Here is a 25,873-nt window from a genome sequence, read left to right on the forward strand (position 1 = left end):
ATATTCTACTTCAAGGACACAAGTCTGAACAAACTGGTAGATAGTGAAGGACTGGGAAGCCAAGTGTGCTGCAGTTTATGGGGTCGCAAAGAGTTGCACACGACTGAGAAACTGAACAACACTAGCCTGCTCATCTCTGAAAAAGTACCACTGCCGTTTTCTTTTCTTTACTATTTATTAATTTATTTATAGTTTACTTGTAACACATAAAATCTTAAGTGGACAGATCTGCAAATGACATCAAATTTTTTACTATATAACAGACCACCATTACGCATCTTATTTTTTAGTCAAATGCCTCAGTTCAGCTCCCACAATTTTTTATGGAAGTATATTTTTTGACTCATCTAATTTATATAAGTATAAAATATTATTTTCCCTAGAATCACATGAACTTGTTGGTTCTTTTCTTAAAGAGTTTACAACCTAAGTGGATAATTAAGGTTTATGCACAAACATGTAGAGAAGGAAATGGCAACCCACTGCAGGATTCTTGCCTGGAGAATCCCATGGATAGAGGAGCCTGGCAGGCTACAGTCCATGGGGTCACAAGAGTCGGACATGACTTACTAACTAAACCACCTCCATTCACACAAACATGAGGTTTTTAGAACTCACTCTTTCTTATGAATTACATTACCCAGGTGCTAACTTTCTTCCTTGGGCAAAGGATAATATAGTTGAAAAACCAAAGGCTCAAAAAGAGTTAAATAAGTCTTAGATTTTGTCTTATGCCTAACATTTTATTAACAAAATATTTCTAGGGCAAGCCACTTAAACCCCCGTGGCCCTCTGCTTTTCCATTTTGTATATAATGGTCTATCACAGTGTCTGCCGTGTGTCACAACCCATTTTGTTCTCTACTCAGCATTTTTCTCACCAGCTGATATCTATTTTCTTGCTTCCTCCCTATTCATTTTTTTTTATTTTGTGGTTTTGTATTGACTTTTAAAGAACTTTCAAATAACCACTAAAACTTCCAAAGTTGGCAAACAATTGTCTGACATTTGTCAAATTGTAAGCTCCTTATAGAACCTAGAATCACCAAGACTTTGTGATCACTAGAACTAGAAATTAGTATGTGAATAATAAATCTCAAGCTCTGGGATAAATCACTGCAAAGCACACTGTCATTCTCTATCTGACTTATTTCACTTAGCAAATGCCCTCAAGATCCAAAGAGCACAGATGCAGTTCCCAGGGCATGGGGAGCCTGGGAAATGGGGAGAAGTTGGTAAAAGACCACAGACGTTCAGCTACCAGACGAATAAGATCTAAGGCTCTCATGTATAAAATGGTGACTGCAGTTGATAACACTATATTGCGTAACTGAAATTTGCTAAGAAAGTAAAACTTAAACATTCTCACCAAAATAAAAGGATAAATATGTGAGGTGATGGCTGTACTAATTTAGCTAGATATGAAGAATCATTTCATAATGTATATATATATATCAAATCATGATGTACACTTTAAATATCTTACAATTTTATTTCTCAATTACACCTCAATAAAACTGAATAAAGAAAGAACACTGTCTGCCTCAAAGACTGCATTCCTGCACTAGAATTAGAGTGGGACATTAACAATGAAAAGGGGAAATAGTTCTTAGGAGCTTCATACAAGGATTGTATTTTCTTCTTTTGATGCTCATGTAAACATACACAGATACACACACATATTTCCAGACTCCACTCCAGGCCCTTAATCAGAATCCTTCACAGATTACTGCACTCTCACATCTATAACAATAGAGACATGACCACCTGAGGGCAAGGTGGTCATTCTCCCCAGTGATCTCCTATACTCCTTTTTACTGAGAATTCTCAGAGCTTTGTTTGGCAAATCAAGTCCTAGAAGACAGACAGAAAGCATTACACCTTGCTCCACCCAGTGTCTGAAAGAAATTGTATAGTCAAGAAGTCCTTATCAGACTTTCCCTGGTGGTCCAGTTAAGAATCTTCCTGCCAATGCAGGGGACACAGGTTCAATCCGTGGTCCAGGAAGATTTCACACGCCACAGGGCAACTAAGCCCATTTGCCACAACCACTGAGCCCACACACCCTAGAGCCCGTACTCCACAACAAGAGAAGCCACCACAATCAAAGGCCTGCGTACTGCAGCCAGAGAGTAGCCCTCACTCGCTGCAACCAGAGAAACCCCATGTGCAGCAATGAAGACCCAGTACAACCAAAAATAAATACATTGTGGATTCATGTTGATGTTTGGCAAAACAAATACAATATTGTAAAGTAATTAGCCTCCAATTAAAATAAATAAATTTAAATTTTAAAAAATTGTTTCTTTAAAACTGCATTTTAAAAACAGAAATCATTAATAACAGCAGTATTTTGTGTCTACCTCCAGCTTTAACCTTTTTTTAAATTTATTTAATTGGAGGCTAATTACTTTACAATATTGTATTGGTTTTGCCATACATCAACATGAATCTGCCACAGGTGAACACGTGTTCCCAATCCTGAACCCCCCTCCCACCTCCCTCCCTATACCATCCCTCTGGGTCATCCCAGTGCACCAGCCCCAAGCATTCTGTATCCTGCATCAAACCTAGACTGGTGATTCGTTTCTTATACGATATTATACATGTTTCAATACCATTCTCCCAAACCATCCCACCCTTGCCCTCCCCCACAGAGTCCAAAAGACTGTTCTATACATCTGTGTCTCTTTTGCCATCTTGCATACAGGGTTATCGTTACCATCTTTCTAAATTCCATATATATGTGTTAGTATACTGTATTGGTGTTTTTCTTTCTGGCTTACTTCACTCTGTATAATCGGCTCCAGTTTCATCCACCTCATTAGAACTGATTCAAATATATTCTTTTTAATGGCTGAGTAATACTCCATTGTGTATATGTACCACAGCTTTCTTATCCATTCATCTGCTGATGGACATCTAGGTTGTTTCCATGTCCTGGCTATTATAAACAGTGCTGCAATGAACATTGGGGTACATGTGTCTCTTTCAGTTCTGGTTTCCTTGGTGTGTATGCCCAGCAGTGGGATTGCTGGGTCATGCTGCTGCTACTGCTAAGTCACTTCAGTGGTGTCCGACTCTGTGGGACCCCATAGACGGCAGCCCACCAGTTTCTTCTGTCCCTGGGATTCTCCAGGCAAGAATACTGGAGTGGGTTGCCATTTCCTTCTCCAATGCATGAAAGTGAAAAGTGAAAGTGAAGTCACTCAGTCATGTCCAACCCTCAGTGACCCCATGGACTGCAGCCTACCAGGCTCCTCCATCCATGGGATTTTCCAGGCAAGAGTACTGGAGCGGGGTGCCATTGCCTTCTCCTTGCTGGGTCATAAGGCAGTTCTATTTCCAGTTTTTAAGGAATCTCCACTCTGTTCTCCATAGTGGCTGTACTAGTTTGCATTCCTACCAACAGTGTAAGAGGGTTCCCTTTTCTCCACACCTTCTCCAGCATTTATTGCTTGTAGACTTTTGGATCGAAACCATTCTTACTGGCATAAAATGGTACCTCATTGTCGTTTTGATTTGCATTTCTCTGATAATCAGTGATGTTGAGCATCTTTTCCTGTGTTTGTTAGCCATCTGTATGTTGTCTTTGGAGAAATGTCTATTTAGTTCTTTGGCTCATTTTTTGATTGGGTCGTTTATTTTTCTGAAATTGAGCTGCAGGAGTTGCTTGTATATTTTTGAGATTAGTTGTCTGTCAGTTGCTTCATTTGCTATTATTTTCTCCCATTCTGAAGGCTGTCTTTTCACCTTGCTTATAGTTTCCTTTGTTGTGCAGAAGCTTTTAAGTTTAATTAGGTCCCATTTGTTTATTTTTGCTTTTATTTCCAGTATTCTGGGAGGTGGGTCATAGAGGATCCTGCTGTGATTTATGTTGGAGAGTGTTTTGCCTATGTTCTCCTCTAGGAGTTTAATAGTTTCTGGTCTTACGTTTAGATCTTTAATCCATTTTGAGTTTATTTTTGTGTATGGTGTTAGAAAGTGTTCTCAGCTTTAACCTTTTCATAGCTCTTGCATTCCTGTTTTCTCACCTGATCCTCACAGTAACCCTGGCTACCTGGGAGACATTAACACAGCAGTTTTCTCTTTGGGGATTAGATGCTAAAGCCTAAGGAAAAGACAAAAGCCACCCAGGGTCAAAATTACCCTGGAAGACATACTGAAAGAAGACACTTTGTTAAAGAGCAGCATACCATCTTTCAAAAAGTGTGACACAACCTTATGCTAAGTGAGAATGTGAGTGGAAGCAACCACACTATATAATTCTGTCTTCCTCATTCTTCCTCCCTCATCTCTGCAAAGTTATAGTGAATATGTGACACGACTCCACTATGCTTCCACTGTATTATTAGTGCCACGTATTTAGCAGCTGACCTCTTACTACCGTTGGTACCAGGACCACTGCTTCACTGATCTGGAAAAGGAGAAAACTCAGCATGGCAGAGCATTCCTATGTGCCAGGCACCTTGACATGGATTATTATGCTATTTCCGGCTCATAGTAGCCATGTGAGAACAGCGTTATCACCACCATTTCAGAGAGAAGAAAAACGAGGGTATAGAAGCATGACTAGTAGAACCAGGACTGGAGTCCATGTCTCTCTGAGCTCCTCTGCCATGGCTGTGAATTGCTGAGCTGGAGGGGCCTCCTAGAAATGTACAACAGTGTATCTAACATCTAGGCCACTGCCTGTCAAGGGTGAGGATCATTCTAGAACTGTCATTGGGCAGCTGGGAAGAGTCTCACCACTCTTGACTGGAGGATACAAGTCCCTCACTAAATGCTAGGAGATCCCTAGCCCAACACTAGGCATCCACTCTATAGTCACCCCTATTGTTTGGGGAATTTAAAAACCATGCTCTAGTCCTTCCATCTATAAGAGAAGAAATGTTAAATTGGCTAACCCTGTACCTCAATTTGAGGCGTTTCCATAGACATGTACTCACTGAAGTTCATAAACAAACTCATAAGTAAACCAGACAGTTTTGCATCAAGTGCGGTGTCCCTACTATACAACTCATAAATGGCATTTTGACAAAGTGCCAGCTTCCCAGTGCTTCTCATTTTATTCTGGTAACAAAACCAAACCACGCTCAGTTCCCTCTGATGTATTATTCCCATGAATAAAAGATGCTCCCTGACACTAATTCACCCTGCTTCTCTGACTGCCCACTGTGCCCTCTGCATTTGTCTGGAGAATGGCTGAGTTTCAGAGGAGCCATGGTGCCTCACCCCTGAACCCTCTGTTGATCACACTGTACAGGGGCACCTCATTAAGCGGTTGGTGTTGCCTGCTAATGCAGCATCCCGGGTTTCAGTTAATGGCTGTAGACTTTTTATTTTCTTTTTTCCTTTTGAGAGTTTGGCAGCAGGGAATCCTGGCTCTCCCTCAAGTGCAAAGCACCAAAATAGAGTCTCCAAAATAAAAAAAAAAAAAAATTTATGCTCCTAAATAAAAACTACCCATGTGAGTGAGAGAAATCCATTCCTTGTAAGAAGGTGATTTCCCAAAACTTGCTAATGAACCAATGAACTAAGGCAAGCTGTCACCGACTTGATTGTTCTTGCTTGCTCTACCAAGGGTGAAAGTTCAAAGAAGAAGTAAAAAAAGAACTGGACTGAGAGTCAAGACACCCAGATTTCTGCTAAGAGCTCCCCTTTGAGCTCTATGTCTGGGACAAGAAACTTCAAGTCTCTGCTCCTCAGTTTCCCATTTATAAAAATAGGGTAATTTTAAGTAGTCACACAACTCTATGACCTACGTACTCCCCTAGGCTTCATCTTTATGCTGTCCTTAAAGTATGCTTGTTAAGATGATGGAGACAAATGATACTATATCAAATATCTTTGTTTCAAGACACATTATCTGTTCAGTGATATATTTTTCAGGTTGTTTAATTTCCAGCTACATTTAAATTCACAAAAAAGGCTTTCCCATCACTACTGTGTCAAGCTGTGGTCACCATTTGGATATTGATAGTTAGCAACAGCAACAGAACTGATTAGATGAGAAATGCCTAAATACACAGAATTTTGCTAACCATCTTAACTTGTTTTATAACTGGAACACTGCTGTTTTTTATTCATTGCCCTGAAAATAGCCTTGGGAATAGAGTAAGAAATCTGTGGCATCATCACATTGGGTGGATATTTTCCTTCAAAAGGTGGCTCTTTCCTCCCATGCATCTTCTTCATCTCATATTTCCCTTCTGCACATTTCTCCCAGTTTATAGCCAATTCACAAGAAAAAACACTGACGAGATATTTTTTTCAAAATGGCAGAGCCTTCAAATCACACAAGCAAGACATAAAATGGGCCGGCATAGCAATTTGTCCCATGCTGAGCCAAGAATGTACAGTCAATAAATACTGATTGGTTGACTGACTGATCTAGTGCTGGGGGCCTGCCTTTCATTCCCTGTCCCACTGTGCTGAGTAGCCACGGACTTGATGTTCCCCATTCAAATGGTCCGTGTCTCTATCCCCCAAATACAGGTGACAGCATCTGCCTCTAACACAGTCACCAGAAATTAGCAGGAATTGATGGGCTCATGTCTATGAACCATTTTGAGCTTCTCAGAAAAAGCCAGGCCACCCACCGAAGGCCCTGTGATCAGGAACTGTTTACGCATGCAACGGTGGGCGGCAGTTCCCAGGGACAATCTTAGGAAACTGGAGTACCAAACATGCATATAAGCAAGAGTACACCAGAGGAGGTTCATACATTATGGATTTCTGACTAGCCATGAATAATACATTGCTCGAATTTTAAAATGCAATAAGTAAACTATGAGATGCCATTAGTATTATGTACATATATATTCTAGAAGCTCCATGTAAATATCCCATAGTTACTTCAGTTAATTGTGATCAAAGGAATATCTGTTGTTAAATCTACACTAACCCAGTGGAGGTTTGGGGAAACACAGGGCTGAATGAATTGAAGAGTAATTATAAGCCATACTTGGAGTATCTCAGAGAGATTGAACCACTCTAATTTAGCACCGATTTGAATGACTGCAAAAGACTGTGTGTGTGTGTGTGCCTGTGTGTTGTCATTAAGTCATACCTGACTCTTTGTGACTCCATGGACTGCAGCCCACCAGGCTCCTCTGCCCATGGGATTTCCCAGGCAAGAGTACTGGAGTGGGTTGCCGTTGCCTTCTGCAGGGATCTTCCCAGCCCAGTGATCAAACTTGCATTTCCTGCATTGCAGGTGGACTCTTTACTGAGCCACCAGGGAAGACTCCAGAAAAGACCCTGGCTATATTTAAATATTTTCAAAAGGAAGGAGAGAGATTATTTTTTTTTTAATTAAAGGGCTAAACATATCAATTCAGACTCTCAGGTTGGTCTAAAAAAATAAAGCAAGTAGGTAAAAATGTAGCTGTAGACCATTAAACAGAAACAGCCAGCAATTCCCAGAAGCAGCCGTCCAGAGAATGCCAGGGGACACCTCCTCCATGGGTCACCAAGGACAGGCACTGGATTGATGAATTAATCTGAAGCCTTTGTCTTACTCTCAACGTCATGTTCAATAATTTAGTTGTTAGTGTTCAAGGTTACCAACTCAGGCTAACAAATCTCCCAGGAAACTTTAAACACAATCAGAATGGCAACTTTCAGTTTTATGATAAGAAATATACCTATCAAGCAGATTGAACATTTGCATTGGCCTAACCAGTACACTCTACCCTTGTATAAAAAGTCGAAATATTAGAAAGTTGCTTGATGATATAGACAGGGGTTGGAGAACTTTCTGTAAAGAGCCAGGGAGTAAATATTTTAGTGTTTGTGGGCTGTGACAGTCTGTGTCACAGTTACTTAACTGCAAGCCAGATTTAGCCTGCAGGCAGGAGTGGGCAGACACTTATCTAAAATAAGGGAAGTTGATGATATGATTTAATGTTAAAGAACAGTAGACTTGACTAGTTCTCTATGGGGGATATTACTATTTGGTACTCTCACTCTTGGGCCCTGAGATAGTTTTGTGTTGCTTTCTCCTTAGAGATATACATGGCTAGCAACTTCCTTTTTGGGATGTTCTATTCTTTCTTTGGAGAAGGCAATGGCAGCCCACTCCAGTACTCTTGCCTGGAAAATCCCATGGATGGAGGAGCCTGGTAGGCTGTAGCCCATGGGGTCGCTAAGAGTCAGGCATAACTGAGCGACTGCACTTTCACTTTTCACTTCCATGCATTGGAGAAGGAAATGGGAACCCACTTCGGTGTTCTTGCCTGGAGAACCCCAGGAACAGAGGACCCTGGTGGGCTGCCGTCTATGGGATCACACAGAGTCGGACACGACTGAAGTGACTTAGCAGCAGCAGCATTCTTTCTTTAGAAGCCTTAATATCTCTCATGTTGAAGTTAAATAAGGAACATACATTTTTAATCTTATAAACAAAATTTTAAAACAAAGAAACAAATAAGAAATAGTTGTGATTTACAGTTGTGATGGTATGGTACCTGGAGCTTATGTAACACCATGCATAGGAACATATCAAAGGCCCCAAAAATCTACAAACAGGAAGTGCTGGAGAGCGTGTGGAGAAAAGGGAACCCTCCTACACTGTTGATGGGAATGTAAACTGAAATAGCCAGTATGGAGAACAGTATGGAGGTTCCTTAAAAACCTAAAATAAGAGCTACCATAAAATCCTGCAATCCCACTTCTGGGCATATATCCAGATAAACCCATAATTCAAAATGCTACATGCATCCTAATGTTCACTGGAGTACTATTTACATCGCCAAGACATGAAAGCAACCTAAATCCCCACTGACAAGAGAGTGGATAAAGAAGACGTGCATACATATATACACATAAGGGAATATTACTCAACCATAAAAAAAATGAAATAATGCCATTTGCAGTGACAAAGAGGGACCTAGAGATTGTCATACTGAGAGAACTAAGTCAGATAAAGACAAATATCACGTGCTATCACTCATATGTGGAATCTAAAAAAATGGTACAAATGGACTTCTTTACAAAACAGAAATACAGTCACAAATGCAGAAAACACACATAGTTATCGGAAAGAAGCAGGGCAGGGATAAATTGGGAGACTGGGATTGACATATATATTCTACTATATATAAAACAGATAACTTATAAAGATCTGCTGTACCTATACTATTCTATACAGCACAGGGAACTCTACTCAATACTCTGTAATGACCTATATGGGAAAAGAATCTGTAAAAGAGTGGATATATGTATATGTATAACTGATTCACTTGGACGTACAGCAGAAACTAACACAACATTGTAAATCAACTACACTCCAATAAAAATTAATTCAAAACAATCAAAGGTCCAGTTATAGTCCAGGAGGTATTCATCTGAGGCTGTACCCAGCTTTACTAGGGCTCAGAAAACTCATTACCTCGCCTTTCACTCTGGCCTTAGTGCCAAGGAAACTCCACCATGGTTTTTCTTCCGCTAGGTGTCACAGCAGTACACCTATGGTTGCGAAAAAGGAACTTGGTGAATGACAAGTTACAGCAGTCTTTTATTTTGGTTTGGTTTTGGTTGTAGAAATGGAGCCACTGTTCAATCATGTCTGTCCAGATTTTCTGGGTTTCAGGTTCCCCAGAACTCATGGTCCCTGGCACTGCACTGCCTCTTGGGTCTTCAGAGCTGCCAGTGTGCTTTAACCCCTATTTCTCCACTGCTTTAGCATCTGTCTTTGCTGAGGCACTCCATCTGCTCTCTCTGCTCTGTCCAGGCAAAATGGAAGGAAGCTTTCCCTCTTTTGACATGACGCTGCTCTCAGTCTGGGACTCTATAAATGCACTGTGGCTGCCCAGAAATTATATAGCAGGTTTCATTTATGTAGATGCAAAGATTTTGTTTATCTAGATGCAATACAGGAGACCTAGGTTCAACCCCTGGGTAGGGAAGGTACCCTGGAGAAGGGAATGGCTACCACTCCAATATTCTTGCCTGGAGAAAATCCCACTGGCAGAGGAGCTTAGTAGGCTACAGTCCATTGGGTCTCAGAGTCTGACTGAGCAACTAAACAAGAGATGCAAAAGTGCATTTTTCTTGGGAAAAGGTAAACAGTTTTCCACAAATTATCAGAGAGGTAAATGACCTCCCCCAACTTGAAAGAACGACCACATTGTAATTGATTAAAGTGGAAATGCGTCAAATACAGATTTACTTGGGCCAGTTCCACCACCTTCACTTAGCAGGAAGCGAGAGAAACCACAATCTGCATAATCCAGGTAATCCTCCACCTTTGTCCTGAGTGAGCACACCTAAGAGGTGAACCTAAGATGCTGACCTAAATCTGCAGTCCTCAGTCTGGAATAAGTGCTTAACAAAACTGTTTTCTAAGAACTATGAGAAGTACATTAAAGAATATTATTCGAGAAATATTTTCTCTGAGTCAGTGGTGATGACACACCTGGAAAGAGGAAAATAATATACACTTTCTCCCAGAAGAGTTAGTATTCTTCCTTTCCCCTCCATAGCCTATCCTCCCTTCTCACTGCCAGGCCAACATCCCCCTCTTTCACCACTCCATTAGAAATACTAACTCTACAGTCCCTTAGAAAACACTGATCATATCACCCCTGGCTGGAAAATATGCAGCATTTCTACTTTTTCTGGACTCAGTATTAATTTACAAACTACAAGCTGGACAGGGGACAAGAAAGCATAAGAAGACGAGTAGCCACACTTGAATGGTGGCTCAAGTTCTCCGTCTACCTCATCCCCTTACAGAATCACCAGCCCTGCTGCACACAATGGACCCTTTCACAGAATGAGCGCAAAGCACCCATGCAGGCAAAACCTAAGCTCCGGTAACCCACTCAAAAACAGCAGAGTTCCGGGGACTAGCAATAGCGAATCACCAGAGGGCATAACTACTTTGGAATGTCTCTTCCCAAGAGTCACAGTCAATTATATTGTGACAGTTTTCATTTAACATAGCCTAGAATCTTATTTGGCTTCCCTGGTGGGTTGACAGGTTCTTTAACAACTGAGCTTCTGTTGGCCCAGTGGTAAAGAACCTGCCTGTCAATGTAGGAGACACGGATTCGATCCCTGGATCAGGAATATCCCCTGGAGAAGGAAATGACAACCCATGCCAGTATTCTTGCCTAGGAAATCCCATGAACAGAGGAGCTTGGCAGGTTACAGTCCATGGAGTTGTAAAAAGAGTCAGACACAACTTAGCGACCAAACAAGAATCTTGTTTACAAAGCTGAAATAGATATTCAGATGTAGAGAACAAAAGTATGGACACCAAGGAGGGTGGGGTGGGATGAATTGGGAGATTGGGATTGACATATATACACTATTGATACTGTATATAAAATAGATAACTAACGAGAACCCGCACAGGGAACTCTACTCAATACTCTGTGATGACCTAGATGAGAAGGAAATCCAAAAAAGGGGGGAATATATGTATAGGTATAGCTGACTCACAGTGCTATACAGCAGAAATGAGTAGAGCACTGTAAAACAACTATACTCCAATACAAATTAATATATACATGAAAAAATAAAAAGTATTTTAAATGCAAAAAAGTTAAATAGCCTAAAATCCAAACTGTCTCATCCTCAAAGCCAAATCTAAGTCTCTTCTCTTCCATGTAGCCTTTAGCACAGACTATTTTTTTTCTATTCTCTGAGCTCTACAGGCAGAGAAAATTGGAAGTGCACAGAAGTACAGCTCTCTGAAGGAAAGAAAAATTAAATGGCACTAGCTAAGGATAAGCCAGTGGATTCCAAAGACAAAGTGATGTCCTCTAAAGCCAAATTCTTCTGTGATCCTCAAGCCTCACCTCCTGACCTGGGAAATAGAGAATTGAATAAAAGGTCAGCTGGCAAAGAAACAGAGCCCCTGTCAGCTGGTCTGCTTAATAAAACACTCTAATAATATTCCAGAGCAAAAAAAAAAAAGCATAGACATAAATTTTTAATTTATAAAATTTTAATATATAATTTATATATACATGTAGTGTAATAAAAGCCTAAGAGTGAGAAGATAATAGATGTGGAGGAAGGATAACAGAGGTGATAAGTGACCAGGGGATATCCTGTTTCCCTCAAGGGTGAGGGAAAAACTGGGCGGGACCCAGCAAAGGGAAGGAGATGCTAAAAGGACCCAGCTCTACAGCACGAGGCAGTTCTATTCACCCACTCTAGTGATGGAACTCTGAAACAACTGATAGCAGCAATGAGAGCCCCTGCCAGAGCAGTGGAAGCAGCAGCAGCATGGCCAGGCTGTCAAGGCGCATGGACCCCAGAGCCTTGGCTGCAGGGAGCAACATGAGTGAGGCTATGAAGGTGAGAAGTGAGTGCTAGTCTCACCCTCCAGACGTGGCCAGCGGAGCTCCAGTCAGAGAATTGTATCTCCAAAACTAATCATGGTGTCTGGTTTACAGCAAGTGCTTAGTAAATATTCGAGAAAGGGAGGGAAGGAGAGAAGGTGTTTGGCCAGTGGGGCTCAAAATCAAACAATTTGAATGGTCATAATAGTTACCACTTCTTTGCCCTTCCCATGATTGTGTGTGTGTGTGTGTGTGTAAAAGTCACTCAGTCATGTCCAACTCTTTGTGACCCCATGGACTATAGAGTCCATGAAATTCTCCAAGGCAGAATATTGGAGTGGGTAGTTCCCTTCTCCAGGAGATCTTCCCAACCCAGGGATCAAACCCAGGTCTCCTGCATTGCAGGCAGATTCTTTACCAGAGAGCCACCAAGGAAGCCTTTCCCATGATTGTTTCAGACCAAAAATTGCCTATTATACTTCCATCGGCTCATAGGACTAAAAGAATTACATCTGGAGAAATAAATAGCAAAATGATAATTAAATACCTTCTTACTATGTGCAGTCATTAGAGACAGTTAACTATGTACAGTTCAATCTGACATGGGAGACATAGACATAATGAACAGCAAAAGGAAACTGGGGATCTTTGAATCAGCCCATGATGACTCCCTGGGTCATCACGGGCTGAGGAAATTTTTAGGAAAAATTTATCTCCATCCAGGAGATGGTGTCAGCTTGTTTCTAAGTTCATAGACTAGGAAGACTAGGACGGGAAGCAGGGAGGCATGGCTCAAAATGTTACATGAGTCATCTGAGGTTTTCTTTTTTTCTAGTGTGAGGTTTTCAAATGATAAAACCAATCTATAGTGTTTATAAGGTAATACCACACAAAGATCTATAAAGAGCTAATTGCAGCCCCAGCAAACCCATGCAGTTCTCACCCCTTTCCCAAAGAGCATAGTATTAATGCTGGTATACATCTTTTCATACCTTTATCTTCATCTAAATGCATCTAAGTTATATACGTAGTTTTAGTCATTTAATTTTCCCTAGGGATTCATATTCTTAACATGCAATCTGATTTTTTTCATCAGATAGTGGATCTTAATGTTTTTATCTTTTCTTTTAATTCTTTTATATATGTCACACACAGAGACACAATTTTACATTAATGGTAGTGGTACACAATCTTTTCTCATTTTGTTCTGTTTTTAACCCTTGCCTCTTCCCTCTGCCCTCTTCTCCCTCACTCTGCCATCATTCAGGAAGATGTTTCCTGCTCTCCCATGGCTCAGGGAGGAATCCTTAGAGGGTGGAAATGTACTTTCATGTCCAGATAGCTTCTTTCATGTCAAACCTGGAACTAGAGGCCAAGACAAAAGGCCAGTGCACCTGGCCTTCTCAGGCAAGGACAAAGTCAGATGAGCTCTCTGATCCTGTGAGCAGTGAAGATTCTGGTCACTGCCTGCATCAGGGGGAAAACAGCTGTGCACAAAGTACTCAAGGGCTAGGTCAAGTGCAGCACACTAGTCCACCATTAGCTTTAGGACACACTTTAAAGTTCTGAAGGAAGCTGGAAGCCACCCACATGTATAAGCAATAAGGTATTATCAAAAGAAAAGGAGCTCCATGGGAGGGGTGTGGTCTCCAATAATAGAGAAGATTATTAGCCTAAAATCATGAAAATCTGTTTAAAAACCAATATATCAATGAGGTTCCTAGGCCACAGCCCTCTTTTACCACTTTTGGCCACCAAAATGAGATGAGACGTGATAATGCCAGTGTGTGAAAGTGTTATTTGCTCAGTCATGTCCAACTCTTTTTGAGACCCCATGGACTATGCCCGCCAGGGCCCTCTGTCCATGAAATTCTGTAGGCAAGAATACTGGAGTGGGTATTCATTCAGTCTAGCCATTTCCTCCTCCAGGGGGATCTTCCTGACCGAGGATCTTCCTGACCCTGGGATTGAACCTGGTCTCCTGCATTACAGGGAGATTCTTTACTGTCTAAGCCATGCTAGGATAAAAGTTAATGCCAACTATAGTTCAAAATTAAGATCCAATTTATTTATTACTCACTGTACTCAGTCAGTGTACTCAGTCAGTGCCATTTCCTTGGAGAAGGAAATGGCAACCCACTCCAGTGTTCTTGCCTGGAGAATCCCAGGGACGGAGGAGCCTGGTGGGCTGCCGTCTATGGGGTCGCACAGAGTCAGACACGACTGACGCAACTTAGCAGCTTAGCAGCAGTACTCAGTCAATCATTTGTCATTAGTTACCTCAAAACATCATTTGAACTGTGCAGAAGGTATTTCCCAAGTCTCTGCTGCCACCCACAGTTCGAGGTAGGAATAGTGGGACAAAATCCTTGGCAGCATGCGTGAAAATTATGCTCTCAATTGACCTATATAAGATTGTTGTACACATTTATATCATTTTTAATGTATGCATATTTATCCTTACATACACACATGCATACATACACAGCCATTTGGTTGATGATGAATAAACAGGGTAACACTTGAATTCAATTAAACTCACTCCAGGTTTGGCACTTTTCCCACAGCAAGTAAATCAGTATTGTCAAAATTGGACTTGTCGTTTAATTAAGCCTGGGCATTAATAGTCCCATGGCCTTCAGAGACATCTTTATGTCTCAGTGAACCAGCTTGGATTGTCAGGGTAAAGAGAGTACTTAAGAGGATGGAGCTGTTGCAAATGAGATCCAATTACAAAGGCTTCTATCTAGAATGAAAATGTTGCAATATTCTTCTAATTGTGGGTGAAGATTCTTTTCAGTTGAAGATCAGACTAAAATTAAATACTCCCCATAATCCATGAGGGGGATATTATTACCACCACTTCATAAGTAGGAAATAAAGTTACAAGAAATTAATTACTCATTTTTCTAAACACTTCCCTCAACTAGCATCAACAAGCAATCATTCAGAGCTTTACAACTAAGGGCTATTTTTAAATAACAATAATAATGCTGTAAATTTTGTCAAATGATAATACCAGGGAATGATTTCTCTTAGTTGGATGTATTTTTCTACAGAAAAACATTTTTTTTCCTCCAGGTTGTTTATTTACATTTAGGCCTTGGCAGGGTAGTGACAAGATAGCAGTACTGAATTTTTCTCCCTGATTATTTACTTTTAGGGGTTAGATGCCAATTTGAATGCAGTAACCCAGTTCTCAATAATATGCAGAGTATTAGAGATTAAAGATCGTATCCACTTTGATATCCAGAAGTCACTAAGGAGAACTTCTCACAGTGTTGCAACATTCATGGCAGGAATCTTCTTAAATCTAAGTTCTTTAACTCTCTGATAGAGATTTCATGCACGCTAATAGCAATTCCTGTGATGATAAGTTCCAACTCAGAGACTGAGCAAGCTAAGGTCAGCCCAGCCACCCTATCAGTCCATTTCTTCCACTCTCAAATCACTCTCCAGTTTAAGAAAGACTTGTGTACCCTGTATGCTCCTCAGTCCACGGGACTTTCCAGGCAAGAATACTGGAGTGGGTTGCGATTTCCTTCTCCAGGAGGGAAATAAACAATGTCAACCTTATATCAATAGAAAACATTCTGCGATCCCAGCCTCTAAATTCTTCCCTCTGGTCCTTCCACCCCTGGTAAATTCAGCAGCCCCTAGGGATGTTTACTGATATTCCAGACCCAGTCCTGATTGTCCTTCCTACTTCCAGTGGAGCAGGAACTCAACAAAGACTTGACCATGACCGTGACCGTGACCACTTGAGCCCCAGACACGGGCAGCCACAGGCTGCCATACCTCCCTCCTGCTGTGACCGTAGAGAAGGGGCTTTCTGCCAGGGGCCACAGCTATTGCCATCACTTTGGCCTCAAGGAAGAGGCCAATCCTGTCTCCTGCTTATTTCACCCCAGATATGGCTCAGGTCTGACCTACTAGTGACCAGCAACGCAAAGATAAAAACACACACAGGAAGTATTTTACAATTATATTGCAAGTGTGGACTCATTCTGGAATCCCTCACTACACTTTCCTAAAGGCAACTCAATCACTAACCTCAGAAATGCTCTTGGAGATTTTTTTTTTCCCCCTTCTCACCTCTGTTGAAAGAACCTCTCCTTGGGCAGCTTAACACTGAGGATTTCTACTCTTTCAGGCCAAGTCCCACCTCCACCATGGTGTATGAGGAGAAGGACAACAACAATAAGATACCCATGAGACAACCACACAGCAGTCTGACATCAGTTCTTCCCCAAAGACTGAGTTACCTGGTCCTAAACAGCATCCTGTATGGGATACTTGCATCCCATGCAAGAAGAGAATACACAAAACTCAGGCCAGGCATTTGTCAGCCTGCTATCATCAAGGTGTCAAAAGCCTGTGGAGTCCAGACTGACCCAGACCACCAGGTTACATTACATGTCCTGAGCAAGAGAAAATAATTGGACGATACTGTGAGAGGTTCAACACAGAGACTCCAGAGCCAGTCACCTGGCTCCAAATACTGGCTCTGCAACCTTTCTAGTCTTCGACGGCAAATTACTTAAACCTCTCTGTGACTCAGCTAACCCATCTGCTGAGTGGAGAAAATAATACCTATCTTTTAGGATAATTCTAATAAATGTTTTAGAGCCATGCCCAATACATGGTAGGCAACCTATAGATGTTAGTTATTTTTATTCAAAGACAGTAAAATAATTTTAAAACCAACTCTACCCAAAGCAACCTACAGATTCAATGCATCCATATCAAATTACCAATGGCATTTTTCACAGAACTAGAATAAAAATTTTTTTAATTTGTATGGAAACACAAAAGACCCCAAATAGCCCAAGCAATCTTGAGAAAGAAAAACAGAGCTGAAGGAATCAGGCACCCTGACTTCAGACTCTGCTACAAAGCTAGAGTCATCAAGACAGTATGGTACTGGCACAAAAACAGAAATACAGGTCAATGGAACAGGATAGAAAGTAAGAGATAAACCATGCACCTATGGTCAACAAATCTATGACAAAGGAGGCAAGAATACACAATGGAGAAAACACGGCCTCTTCAATAAGTGGTGCTAAGAAAACTGGACAGCTACGTGTCAAAGAATGAAACTAGAACACTTCCTAACACCATACACAAAAATAAGCTCAAAATGGATTAAAGACCTAATGCAAGGCCAGACACTATAAAACTCTTAGAGGAAAACATAGGCAGAATACTCTCTGACATAAATCACAGTCGGATCCCTTTTAACCCACCTCCTAGAGTAATGAAAATAAAAACAAAAATAAACAAATGGGACCTAAGTAAACATAAAAGCTTTTGCACACCAAAGGAAACTATAAACAAGACAAAAAGATAACCCTCAGAATGGGAGAAAATATTTGCAAATGAAGCAATTGACAAAGGATTAGTCTCCAAAATATGCAAGCAGCTCACATGACTCAATTTCAAAAAACAAACAACTCAATCAACAAATGGGTGAAAGACCTAAACAGACATTTCTTCAAAGACATGTAGATGGTCAACAAATACATGAAAAGATGCTCAACATCACATTAGAGAAATGCAAATCAAAGCTACAATGAGGTACCACCTCACACCGGTCTGAATGGCCATCATCAAAAAATCAACAAATAATAAACGGTGGTGAGGAAAAGAGAATCTTCTTGCACTGTCGGTGGGAATGTAAACTTGATAAAACCACTATGGTGAACAGTATGGGGGTTCCTTAAAACACTAAAAATAAGATTACCATACAACCCAGTAATCTTACTCCTGCATATATACCCCAAGGAAACAATAACTCAAAAAGACACAAGCACCCCAATATTCACTGAAGCACTACTTAAAATAGCTGGGATATGGAAGCAACCTAAATGTCCATTGATGGCTATTTTAAGTAGTGCTTCAGTGAACATTGGGGTGCTTGTGTCTTTTTGAGTTATTGTTTCCTTGGGGTATATATGTAGGAGTAAGATTACTGGGTCGTATGGTAATCTTATTTTTAGTGTTTTAAGGAACCCCCATACTGTTTATATATATATATATATGTATATATATAATATGTGTGTGTGTGTATATATATATGGAATCTAGAAAAATGGTACAGATGAACTTATTTGCAGGACAGGACTAGAGATGCAGAAGGAAAGAATGGACTGTGGACACAGAAGAGGGAAAGAGAGGGTGGGATGAATTGGGAGAGTAGCATTGACATATATACACCACCATGTGTAAAGCAGACTACTAGTGGGAAGCTGCTGTATAGCAGAGCAAGCTCAGCTGGGTGCTCTGTGATGACCTAGATGGTGGGATATGGGGTGGGATGGGAGGGAGGGGATATAGCTGATGAAGTGAAGTCGCTCAGTCGTGTCTGACTCTGCGACCCCATGGACTATAGCCTAAAAGTCTCCTCTGTCCATGGGATTTTCCAGGCAAGAGTACTGGAGTGGGTTGCCATTTCCTTCTCCAGGGGATCTTCCCGACCCAGGGATCGAATCCAGGTCTCCTACATTACAGGTAGATGCTTTACTCTCTGAGCCAGCTGATTCACTCTGTTATACAGCAGAAACTAACACAACATTGTAAAGCAAAAAAAAAGAAAACACAGCCCTAAAACTAAGCTTAGGAAATTCAGTGAGAGGAAAGCCGACAGTATGAAACTGGCTGAAATAATTTTTTGCCTTACAGTAATGGAACCCTTTTGCATTATCAAGGTTACAAGCAGGGCATGCTGAAAACAGTTCTGCAGGAAATCAGTGCCTGCAGAAGTTGTGAAAATTAGTTCTGGCCCTGAGAAACTAAGCTCGCTGCATTCCAAGCACTGAGATTCATTGCCTTTTTTTTTTTCCCCCCTTTAAGCTAAAATTTTAAACTGGCCCATGTCATATTAACCTAAGTCAGAACCTCTATTTTAAAGTTCAGGATTCAATTAGCAGGGATAAGTAATTACTTTTACTCCACCAGCAGGCAATATACTTCAGAGAGAGGAAGTTCATACTTTACCTCTGGCAATGGTTCTATGATCTGCTGCTGGTCAGATGGCCAAACTGAGCCTTGGCTGGACCCCAGGTGATGTCACCTAACTGCCATCTCTTTGGGAAATAGAAAGCCAGATCTGTTATCCTCAGCTCTGGAAAGATCCCCCATTCGAAAGCTGGCTAGCAAGATGTACAGAATGTCTTGCTAAGAACCTCTCTGTAACAATCACCCACTAAACATTCACATCAGTAAATCTGAAGGGATGTGTGTGTGTGTGTGTGTGTGCATGTGTGTGTGGACGATTGTGTTTGACAGCTGAACCCTGGGGCTGTGGCAAGCGCATCAGACCTGGAGTCAGGGGTAATAAGTGGGACTCTGTCACTCACTAACAACACAACCTGGAGTTATTCACTTCATTTGTGGGAACCTTGATTTCCCCAATGTGTAAATGCTGCTCCCTCCTGGATGTGTTCAGTGATTAGATGAGATCATATATGAGAACACTTGGGAAAGTATAAAGCTTGCTATTACTCTATAGGGTCCATTCCAAACAAATATTTAAAAGAATAATTTTTTAGACTCTGCTTATTCCCCCTAAACACATATATTTCAAACTATTTGATAGCAAGTAGTGCCTCTCATTCACACACGTCCAAATCTAGCACAGTGATTGAGACATAGTAAGAGTTTGATACAAGTTTACTGAATGAATGAAAAAGCAAGCAATTGATTGGGGACAAGTCTAGTGTAAGAGGGATATCAGCAATTACATACAGCTTGTCCCAAGATCTTGATTTGGCATCAACCAAGACCTCAACCTGAAAGCACAGATAGGATGTGTCTGAGTGGAGAAATTAAGAAAAAACAAGAAGCCACAGAAATCCACAATATTGAGTAAGGGGTTCATATTTAAATCACATTTTAACATAGAGTACCTAAAGGCAGTGGACAATGAAAAAGAGAATGTCTTGTTTTTATTTAATATGAATCTTAAGTATTTTAGAGACTTGCTTGCTTCCCAACCTAAGACCAACTCCATTAAAGGATAGAAACTATGAGGCTAGGAGAGGTAAACTGTTTATCCAGTGCACCCAACCAGACGTCCATGTAGATATCAGGCAGGTCTACCAGACAACAGGACTTTGGACTCTGTGCCAATGCTCTGGGGAGCCCCATGACCATGAAAGGATTCTCAGATTTCAGGTGGCACACAGCAGTAGCTATTCATTCTGGCTTTTCTCCAGCTCAGCCCAGTTGGAGACACTAATTCCCTGGAGTCAGAGGCCCTCCATCTCAGGCTACTGAGAACAGAGCCTGTAGTAATGGAGGGTTCCCAGCTCCACCTGTAGTGTGGAATTCATCTACACTCCAAAGTCCAGATGACCCAAGGAATGCGGCAGCTGCTGGTCATGGAGCTGTATTCCTCCTCACCCCACCACTGACACTCACCATCTTGGCTTTTGCTCCAGCTCCCAGAAATGTGGTCCTGACCAGCCCCATCTCCCCAAGAGACTGCACCAGCTGTCCTTAGACTGCAGAGAGCACCAGAGATGCCATGCTCTTCCCAGCCTCCAAATCCTGGCAGCCATAGGAGCCCAGCTCTATCTTGCATGCTCCTGTGCGGCCCGGACTCCAGGTGCCCTGTTTCTTGTTAGTGACTTTCCCACAATTCAGTGCAAGCAAGGCTGCACAGTGGAATCACCCGGAGAGTATTAAAACCATCTGACACCTGATTCCTATTCCCACAGATTCTGATTTAATCTGGGTGTAGCCAGGGCATCGGAAGTTTCTCCCCAGGTTATTCTATACCCAGGAATGTAAATGATTGTTTCGTGCCTAACACAATCACCTCTAGCACTTTTTTAAAATGTAGGTTTCTGCGCTTGCTTCAGCAGCACATACACTAAAATGTAGGTTCCTCAAGCCCCAGATAGTATATTTCTGTAAGCTTTGGCTGGGGCTGGGGAAAATATGTATTTCTGACAAGCAGAGGCTTCTGACGTAGGCATCAGGTACATGCCAACTACTCAAACTACTTAAAGGCCCTATTAAACCAAGGGGCAGAGAATGAATTATTTTTAATACTATCTTCATAGAGAAAAGGAAAATCTAGGTCAGTTCATGAGCTGAAGAAAACTGCCTGTAGAAAAATTCATTTGTGTAAGGCCCCACAGGCTCTTTACCTGCTTCCTAAATTAAATATTAAGTTACCTTTGTTTAAAGGCTAAATGTTTTGAGTAGCTTTTTAAATATGACTGCAGCAAGTCAGTACTTAAACCTTGCCAATGCTCTTGCTCGGCCTCCTGCTGAAACGCCCCATCTTGGCCACTCCGCGTTCAGATTCCCAAGGAAAAGGCAGTCGCTCTGCAGCAGCACCATTCTCAGTTCACTTGCTGTACCTGCTGCAGAAAGCAGATAGGCCTCTGCTCCTCCTCTTGGAAGGCAGTGCTGAAGTTAAGGGGAAAATCTCAGTTTCAAAGTAAGGCGGGGATGGTGGGTAGAATCCTCTTGGTGCAGAATCTGTTCAAGAGAGATCTTCGAAAAGCTGCTAAACGTTCCCAGTTAAGAAGGGACATCATTTGGTGTAAAGCAATTGGTGAAATCCGTCTCTGTATTTCCCAGTAATGTGATAAATGTAAGGAGAAGCGAATTTGTCTGGGTATTCCACAATGTGATAAATGACAGGAAATGTAATTGTGTAATGCCAATAGCACCAGAAAATTGCAAATCTCCAAATGAAATGTTCCTTTCAATCACATAATCAAGTGACTGACAGGGCATTTGAGATATTACCTAAATTATAGCTAATTTTCTGTAGCGGCTTTTCTGCACCTTGCTCTGCTGCACTGGTGAAAAGGTAGGCGGAAATGAAAGTCATTAATTGCATAAAAAGGAACCTCAGTGGCCTGGTTTCTTTCCTTCTTCTTCCCCACAGCATTAATTCAGCATACTGCACACGTCTGCGGCCATGGATGCTGTCTGGCCCCCACCAGGCAGATGTTATTGGGGACTCCTGGTCACCATGGAGACTGAGGCTGAGTTTGGGATGCTTGTTACCTTGAGAGAGAATAAGAAGAGACAGTGGCATAGCTAGAAATCCTGGGCTTCTGATCAAAACTGTCAGAAAAAGACCACCATTCCTTATTATTTTACAATACAGAGATCTTCTCCTGTGAGGTGGAAGAGCATTTGGGCTATACTTAAACCTATGGGAAAAAATCATTACATTCAAAAATGCATCACAAAACCCCTTAATGCTTTGATTGAGGGAAGCAAAAATCTAACTTGAGTTGGCTGAGACATAAAATGAGAGTTTATTAAGAGGATACAAGAATGTTTAAGATCCCCTAGAGGCAAAGATGCAGCAGGGTCTTAAAAACCCAGCGAGCAACTGTGCATCAGTTTTACTCTCTGATTCTTTTTACACCTCTGTTTCTTCCTCCTTTCTGAGAAGACCAACACTTTCTGCTACTCAGTGTTCATGTGGCTGGGAGAAGATGGTTGCCCTTACATCTTGGGTTCCCAAATTACTCTCTCAGACAACAAAGACTGACTCTTTCCTGTCCTCCTTCACATTCCCAGGGCAGTGGTTCTGAGTGGTCCACCTTGGGTTAAATGGTTATTGTTGATCCAGTTCCTTATTTTCAAGTAAGTGTTGTTATTTATTAGCTAAGTCATGCCCAACTCTTTTGCAACCCTAGGGACTCTAGCCTGCCAGGCTCCTCTATCCATGGGATTCTCCAGGCAAGAAGAGTGGAGTGGGTGGCCATGCTCTCCTCCAGGGGGTCTTCCCAGCCCAGGGATTAAAACTGCCTCTCTTACATCTCCTGCATTGGCAGGTGAGTTCTTTACCACTAGCACCATCTAGGAAGCCAAGACCCTTTGGACTGCCACATAACACAATTCTAGGGACGTCGTTCACATTTGAATCTTGGGAATGGCACCTCCTAGAGTAGAAGTGCATGACTGCACCCTAACCCACCATTTTCCACAGCCAAACTCACTTGTTCCTTCCACATGCCCCTTAGTAGATGGCTAATTTCTAGGGTTTAAAATATAACTGAAATAGAAATTGTAATTTTAGCATTTTCCAGAACCTGAGAGGTCTCTAACACTAAGAATCCGTGTCTCAGCCTGTTCAGGCTGCTATGAAAAAATGCCACAGACCAAGTAGTTTATAAACAACAGAAATGTATTCCCCACAGGTCTGGAGGCTGGGAAGTCCAAAATCAAGCTGCCAACATGATCACATTCTGATGAAGGCCCTCTTCCTGGTTCATAGCAGCGCCTTCTTGCTGTGTCCTCACAAGGTAGGAGGTGTTTGGGATCTCTCTGGAGACTCTTTTATAAGTCACAAATCCCATTCCACCCTCATGACCTCATCACCTCCCAAAGTCCCCACCTCCTTATACCACCACGTTTGAGGACTGGGATTTCAACATATGAATTTGCAGGGGACACAAAGATTCAGGGGACACAAACATTCAGACCATAGCAATCCCTCACTGAAATAGCTGCCTTTCTAAAAAGAAAAATAACCTACAATAAAGGGGTGCAAAGTGAAGAAGAACTAAAGACCCTCTTGATGAAAGTGAAAGAGGAGAGTGAAAAAGTTGGCTTAAAACAACATTCAGAAAATGAAGATCATGGCATCTGGTCCCATCACTTCATGGCAAATAGATGGGGAAACAGTGGAAAACAGTGGCTGACTTTATTTTGGGGGGCTCCAAAATCACTGTTGATGGTGACTGCAGCCATGAAATTAAAAGATGCTTACTCCTTGGAAGGAATGTTATGACCAACCTAGGCAGCATATTAAAAAGCAGAGACATTACTTTGCCAACAAACATCCATCTAGTCAAGGCTATGGTTTTTCCAGTAGTCATGTATGCATGCGATAGCTGGACTATAAAGAAAGCTGAGCGCCAAAGAATTGATGCTTTTGAATTGTGGTGTTGGAGAAGACTCCTGAGAGTCCCTTGGACTGCAAGGAGATCCAACCAGTCCATCCTAAAGGAGATCAGTCCTGAGTGTTCATTGGAAGGACTGATGTTGAAGCTGAAACTCCAATACTTTGGCCACCTGATGCAAAGAGCTGACTCATTTGAAAAGACCCTGATGCTGGGAAAGATTGAAGGCGGGAGGAGAAGGGGACAACACAGGATGAGATGGTTGGATGGCATCACCGACTCAATGGACATGAGTTTCGGTAAACTTCAGCAGGGAGGCCTGGTGTGCTACAGTCCATGAGATTGCAAAGAGTCAGACAAGACTGAGTGACTGGACTGAACTGATTTGAACTGAACTGAAATGGGTGCGAGTCTCAGTTGTGACCCCTAGATTGAGTCTGGGAAACTCCAATATCTTGGTGACACTTCCAGTCTTCCAGAGCTGCCTGGATAGCAACTACTCCTATGGGGAGGAAATCATTAGGGTTGACTGGGAAAGCTAGCTAGGGTTGTGGAAAGGGTGGAAAATTAGAAGTATCAGAGGATTATGTCCAGATCCAGGAGCTAAAGGAACCAGATTCAGAGCAAGGACAAGGGCATGAGAGCAATAAAAGGCAAGAATGCAGCTGAAAACTGCTTCATAGGGCAGGCCTGGGCAGAGGGTATGGACTGCACTGAGAGTCAAGTGGGGAAAGAGGGCAGAAAAAGACTCTACTTTGACTCCTTCTAGCCATGTCTCGTGATCTGACGGCTAATACGAAACAGATGGGTCCCTGTGTTAACACTACCTTCTCCAATTCCTTTCTCATTTTCTTAATAACCATCCTATAAGTAAGTTATATTAGTGAAAATTGCCCAAAGAGCACTGCTTTTACATCAGAAACTTCATAAAGCATTTGTCCAAGTACATCCCCAACCATATGACTACCCGAACAGACACTAACTGATCAAAACTAACAAATTATTTCCAAGGTTGCAAGGGATTAACTGGCCTTTTCTACTCTGTTGAAAATTAAGACTACAATTTGCAGCTGCTCCACATCCAGCCCACACTAACAAACACCCACACTGAAGTATCAAGGCAGGGAAAGGTCTCCTTGAGATTATATTTGAATCTGATATCAGGCATGCCTGCAGAGACTCAAGGAGGAACTGCTTTCATCAAGCATAGTAAAACAGTAAACTTCTCCTTCTATATTTTTCCCATGAAAAAGTAAAACTGCAGGCACTTAACTCAAGCCCCAAAGTGCACAGTTAAGGAACACCTGGCACCATGAATAAATTGCAAAATGTATCTGTCTTCCCTCAAAAAATTTTTCATTAGATGATGCACTTCCGAATGTACTGCTGGTAGCGACTGCCTTGCTAAAGACCAACAGCGCTCATTACCAGGCAGTGTGAGAGCCCAAGGGAAGAGACTGAATTGGTTTTTCAAACCATTGACAGTCTCTAGAAAGTCTGCAATGTTTGCTACTTTAAAATTAAACATCTGGTTGAAAGATCTGTTATTTTATGATTTTTATAACAATTCAAAAGTCATGTTTAAATTCATTCTTTCTCCATCAGAGTTTCAAGTAACTTTACTTTTGATCACCCCATAAACCTTGGGTTCAGAAAGAAAAAGAAAAAAAAATTCCCCCCTAGAATATTCATG

The sequence above is a fragment of the Oryx dammah genome, unplaced genomic scaffold (assembly GCF_014754425.2).
Source record: "Oryx dammah isolate SB20612 unplaced genomic scaffold, SCBI_Odam_1.1 HiC_scaffold_6, whole genome shotgun sequence".
In the NCBI taxonomy this organism is placed as follows: Eukaryota; Metazoa; Chordata; class Mammalia; order Artiodactyla; family Bovidae; genus Oryx; species Oryx dammah.